This window comes from Cynara cardunculus (genome assembly GCF_001531365.2).
Source record: "Cynara cardunculus var. scolymus isolate 2C chromosome LG 10, CcrdV1, whole genome shotgun sequence".
In the NCBI taxonomy this organism is placed as follows: Eukaryota; Viridiplantae; Streptophyta; class Magnoliopsida; order Asterales; family Asteraceae; genus Cynara; species Cynara cardunculus.
The window spans coordinates 14,168,549-14,175,519 of record NC_037537.1 but is presented as its reverse complement, the minus strand read 5'-3'; positions in this window follow the sequence as shown (position 1 = coordinate 14,175,519).

Genomic DNA, 6,971 nt, shown 5'->3' with positions numbered 1-6,971 from the left:
TATTCTTGTAGACCCTTTTGGGACCAACAATCTCTTTCTTTTCTCTCAGACCTTCACTTAAGCACTTAAAACCACAACTTTCTTCTCTAAATTTTAACATTAAAGCTCTTTCTCCTTTCTGTCTTTCTTTTAAAATATTAAATTCAGCATTCATACTTCCAATTTATTTCATTAATTCAGCATTCAGAGAGTTTTATACCTCAGATTCGTTATCAGATGATGAGCCCTCTTCTTTGGTCTTTGCCATCAAGCACATATTTACATGTGTGAAATGTGCATCTTCATCATCCGATGAATCAATGAACCAGTTTCCCTCGTCAGCAACCAAGGTTATACCGTCCTCAAGGGCTATAGCAAGATGAGCTTTCTTGAGATAGTAGTTAGAATCTTTAAACTTCTTGAAACGACAATCTTTGATGAAATGATCAGGCTTTCCATAGTTGAAGCATTTGTTATCTTCAACCTTGATCTCCTTCTGATCTCTGGCTTTTGCAAATTTCTCTTGGTTGACCTCCTTGCCCTTGCTCTTATCATATCTAACAAACTTTTTCTTTCCAAACCTTTTCTAGAACTTCTTTGTTAGCAAGGCCAGTTTCTTGGAAAACTCCCATATGTCATCATCACAATCTGCAGGTGAATCTTCAGTAAACTCACTTTTCGAATGTTCTGACAATTCAGACTTCAAAGGCTTAGAGTTCTTAGAATCAGATATGCTCTTTCCTTGCTTTCCAGACAACAGAGCTAAGGAGTCAGCTACTCTCTTCTTCTCATTCAATAGTTTTCTAACAGTCTCTTCTTCTTCAAACAAAATACAATACAAATCATGAATGTCTTCCTCAGACATTTTCATGTTCATCTATAGATTAACTGCAAGAGTGTTCCATTCAGGCTTCAGATTCTTAAGAAACTTGTAGTTAATCCCAGACATAGACTTTTGAATTTCATTTATTCTCAAATCATTAGGAATAACATTGAACCGGTTGTAGGATTCAGTGATTGATTCACTTTCTTTTTTTTAATCCTTCAAAAGAATTAATGCACTGGTTCATTCTTGTCTGAATAGATTTCTCACTTCCAATCATTTGTTTCTCAAGCGCATCCCAAAGTTTCTTTGCTGATCCGTGACTATCAATTATGTTGAATAACTCATTAGGAATAGCCATAAGCATGTAAGTTAATGCTTTCTTATCTATTAGGACTTTTTTTCTTTTCAGTATTAGTGTAATACTGAGGATATCTTTCTTCTGTCTTATTGCAGGTACAACAATACCTTCTTCAGTTGTTTGAGCAGGAAGATCCATGTAACTGACATAAGGTCCATTTTTAATGGATTGCATCAACTTCTCATCTTTGTTATCCAAGAAATGAATCATTCGGACCTTCCATTGTTGATACTCACTGACAAATAGAACTAGAGGCTTGGAATCTGACTCAATGCTCAACATATCTTTAGTCATTTTTTTTAAAACAGACTTGAACTGATCGTTCAGAAAATTATCTTGAACTGGTTTTTAACAGCAGATAGAATCTTAAAACTTGAACAATTTCACCAAAATGACTTCTTATCGCTCAAACAAGATACCAAATGATTTCCTATTGCTCACCAAATCACCAAAGATATCGGACAAGAAATATGAATAACATTTGGTTATCGCTCAAAAGAGTGTTATTGGACAAGGTTATCGGACAAGCTTATCGGACACCACAAGTTATCGCTCACCAAAGGTTGGTTATCACTCACAAAAATTACCTTTCACCAAAGATTATCGGACAGGTTTGGGTGATGAGAGATGGTTATCGAGCAACATAGTGTGCGAGGATGAGATTTATCGGACAAGCTTCGAGCGATAAAGGGGGTTATCGGACAGACTTCACGCGATGAAGCATACGAAACATTCTTCGGTCAAGTGTTGGGCAATGAAGTTCAACACTTAGACGAATATCCAACAAGAATCTTGAGCGATGAGACAATATTGAGTAATGAGAAGCCTTGAGCGATGAAAATAAATTCTTGAGCGATGAAAATAAATCCTTAAGAGATGAGTATAGGAAATCAAGCGATGAGGCTTGTTATCGCTTACCAAACAAGAGATGAAGATCAATTGAGTGATGAAAACTCTTAACCAATTCAAATCACTTACGCAATGAAACTTCAATATGAGCGATGAGGCTTCAAGAACAGATTTAACAGGCGATGAAGAAACACTTATCGCTAGTTGAATATTCAACAGGCGATGAGTGACAATTAGAACGAGAACTTTAAGAATTTCACCAAAAAGGCCCAAAAATCTCATAATTAAAGAAATTTCTTGCACAGATTAGTGCGAGAACCTCATATAAAAAAAATTTAGCACAAACAATTTCACCAAAAACGGATTAAAGTAGCCCAGTTCGATCAAAATAGTAAGAACAAAAACAGAAAGCTTCGAACAAGAAAATCAGGAATTCGGCTTCAAAAATCGATCCAAAACCAATCAAGAATGATTGGTTTAGCTCTTATACGAATTGATGATCCCAGTTTCAAGTCTTTAACAACAATTCAATCAAGAATCAAGAACATATAAATGAATTTGAATAATTTGGCATGTATATTGATGTCAAAGATGATACAGGTGTTCTTGATCTCTCTTAATTTTAGAATCTCTAAGAATCTCTCTCAATTGTTTACAAATTCTTAACTATTGTTGTTAACCAACTAAACTACCAGCAACAACTTATTTATACCCAACAGATACAAAGGACAAAACTAATCTATAAAGCATGTAAAACACAATAAGCTTGAGACTTGAATACAACAATTTAGACCCAACAAAAGGGTTGCATTCTACAAATATGAGCACTGCTTTTTAGCTTCCATGGAAGTACAAATGAAGATAAGTTCTTGTATTCCCATCTAAGAAGATCACTCGCACTCTTTAGCAATGAATTTGGGAAAATCACAATGATCTTCTCTATATTTTCAGTCAATATTAAACAAGAAAGATTCATCTGATAAGTTTCAAACAAATAAAGGTTTAAATCATAAAACAAAAACAAAATTGGGTTTCAAATCGCTTTGTAATAGCTACAAATCAAAACATTCCAAGAAACTTCAAGAAACCAATTCAAGAAAGGAAATGAAATCTAGGGTCGATTTTAAAGGATTTAGAATATGAGTTTATCAGATTTCTAAATCAAAACTCAAACATGAAATGGGTTTTGGAAATCACAAACCAAAGAATGATCTATGGATTGAAAGAAGAATCTAATCTGGGAAGAACTTACAGAAGATGGAGGAAGAGATTGAGTTGATTCAACGGTCTTGATGAACTGTTGAGTGTTCTTATCACACGATTCATTGTCCACTGCATGCTCTAGACCATAATCCAACATACCCATAATATCTTCACCCTCTGACCAGCCTCACTGGTATGACCACCTGCAACAAAGTGTTCATAAACCGTATGAACTAACCTTGATAAGAAGTAATGGTTTCAAGAACGTGAATCGTGCCTTAGGAGAAGGAATCATTGCCTTGGGAGAAGGAATTGACGCCTTTGGGAGCCAGAATAGGTTTCTTGGGAGCGGACATCCGCTGAGGAAGTATAGATTCAAGAACTTTAAGATTTATGCATAAACTTGTAGTACTCTTTGCTTTAGGATTTGTTTTTAAGACTTTAAGACTTTGTGCATCAAAAGGTAATATCTCATGCATTTAAGATTGTTTTTAAGACTTTTATGAAATCTGGTTCATAAGGTATTGTGTGTGTGTGTGTGTATGTGTGTGTGGTTGGGTTACTGTGAGAATGAAAGTTATGATGAATATGGTGAGAAGAGATTTCCGCCCTTGGAACAATCCTAATTGAAGATCAACACCCTTGAGATGCACCTAGATGCATCATATCAATTCCCATGAGAAGAGCAATTCATGGAGTGAGGGTGAGATTAAAAATGATCAAGGGTTCAGATCTCTTCTTACGCTTCTCAAATTAACTTTCATTCTCACATACTGGTGGATGTAGCATGTAAAGGGTGCGCGATGGGCCTCATTAGTTTTTTTCCTCTTTTTCAAAGGTTAAAATTAATTTTTTTTAACTTTCTACCATAGTTTCCCTTAGTAATTTTCCACTTGTGCTCCCACCAACCAAAAGAAGTACCTCGAGAAAACCAAAAGTCTCTTGAAATCAACCAAAAAACCGAAAAACTCCCTCGAAATCGACAAAAAATTAAAAAAAATCCCTTGAAATTAACTAAAAACTTTAAAAATCTATCAAAACAGTAGAATTAGGCTAAAAACATATCGGACGACTTTACAAACCTTTAATCTACCTTAAAGGTGTCCTCACTAGACAAAAATTATGGATCCTTCAGTTTTCTCACAAGATATTTTGTATGTATGTGTGTGTGTATATATATATATATATATATATATATATATATATATGGGGGTAATTGAGAAAAAACACACATTGAGTTATGATTTGTTAATGGGGTGATAGACTCCACCAAATTACATGTGGGCTGTGATAGCATATATGTTACGACAAACTTTGTAGCCACATAAGTTGCTGATTTCTGTTCATTCTGGTGTCCTACCCATTTTTTTTACATTTTCTTTACGCTTTCAACATTTTTATTTAACAATTTTTGTCTTTAAATTTTATTATTGCTATTATTTTTTCCAAAAAATTAACTATCCTTAAATAGTATGTTCCTTCCTTCTATTGTTATTTATAAAATATATTTTTAAGAAATTGTCCAAGTTTGAAAATCTTTTATATAATAAATTATATATAAATAGAGAACTATAATTTAAATAAAGAAAAACTTAAAAAAAAATCGAATAAACTATTTGATTTTGAATGATTAAGTTTTTAAGGTATTTTTAATGATAAAACTCTTACACTTTCTAAAACTGGTTAAATACATCACTTTAACCTGTAATAACAGGTTAATGTACTAAATTTGGAAAAAGTCTAAAACCCAATAAAATATTTGATTTTGAATGATTAAGTACTTGATTTTTTTTAACAAATAAATCCCTAATTTTTTTCCTAAATCCTTTTACCAAATAAAATTTTGAACTTTTTTAAACAAATAAATCTCAAATTTTTTTGAAGAAACCAAATCATGAATTTAATTTTGAACACATAAATCCTGAATTTTTTTAAGCAAAATCATGAACAAAAAATTATATACAAGTCCTCTTATCAACAAAAAAGTACAATGAAACAATTAAATAGAGAAAAAATATAAAATTTTTATTACTAATTCCAAAGCATGATTTAAGTTTATTAACTTAATTTTTTATGTATAAATATTTTTGTATGTATCCACTTATGCTTTAGATATAACTTTTATATGTTTCAGAATTAGTAACGGAAATGGTATAATTTTTATAATGTTTAATTGGTTCATTGTACTTTGTTGTAGATAAGAGGAACTGCATATATTTTTTCTGATAATTTTGTTCCCAAAAAAATATGGATTTATTTGTTCAAAATTAAGTTCATGATTTTGTTTCTTCAAAAAAAAATTGGGATTTATATGTTCAGAAAAAGTTCAAGATGTTATTTGGTAAAGATTTAGGAAAAAATTTAGCAATTTATTTAAAAAATAATAAGGACTTAATCATTTAAAATCAGATATTTTGTTGGGGGTTTTTTAGACTTTTCTCTTATTACCCTTCTCACTATAACTTTCATTCTTTTTCTCTCTCTCTCTCTCTCTCTATATATATATATATATATATGTGTGTGTGTGTGTGTGTATGTGTGTGTGTGTGTATGTGTGGAATGGTTCAAACGAGAATACATGTGATTTGCGATAACGCGAGAACACTTGTAATCCAAGTATTGTATATTAAATCACATTTTAATAGGATTTGAGAGATTTTAAAATTTGAATGGATATTAAATTTTTTTTGAAAAATAATAGACGTGGAGGGTAAATTGGAAATAGAAATACAAAATAAAGTAAAATATCACAGTTCGATTATCACTTGATTAGGGCAAATTCGAGTAGACATTAACCAGATTGTGTATGTAGATACAAAAAACGAGGGACGTGAGATTCGACGTGATCAGATTCCAATTTAAAATTATTGATTATTTCAATTAATTAAAATAACATAAAAGTATCTAATTACGTTACTACCCTTATTGATTTAGTTTTATTTACTATAATTTAAGTTATTGTTAAAATGGTTAGAAGCCCACAACTGTTCTCGCATTTTAGCAAAGCAGAGGGGTTCTCGTTCGAACTCCTGCATATATATGTATATGTATGTGTGTATATATATATAGGAGAAGGATAAAATACAAACCAAGTCATTAGTACAAACCATGAAAACCTCATTCAATCTATCATAACTTTTTTTAATTATGTGGGTTGATTAGTCATTTTTTATTGTGTAGAGCGTTAATTATGGACATTATCATCTTAATTCTTTTAATTTTAGTAAACAAATTTCATCAAACTGTACATGAAACAATTTAATTTTTACATAGAAAGAAAAAATATATATATGAAACAATTTCCTCAAAAAATGAATTATTTGAAATAATATAATTATATTAAACAATTTCATGAAGAAAATTTCATTAAATTAAACAATGAAGTCGATGGTTTTCACGGTTTGCATGTTATCTCTCTCTCTCTCTCTCTCTCTCTCTCTCTCTCTCTATATATATATATATATATAGACATTAGAAGGTACTCGCACAATGCAGCGAGATACAACTAGATTTTAATATTTCATTTTAATCTTTATCTCAGTATATGTTATAACATAGTCTTATGTGATTTTGAAAAAGCGATGATTTTTTTATTTTTGAATAAAATATAAATTTGAAAATATCATAAAATTTTGATAAAAATATATTGATATTAGAATCAAATTAACTATTTAAAATTCATATTTGTGTGTGATTTTTAATTCAATTTTTTATTATAATTTAATTTAGGTTCAATAACGAAATAATTTATATTTG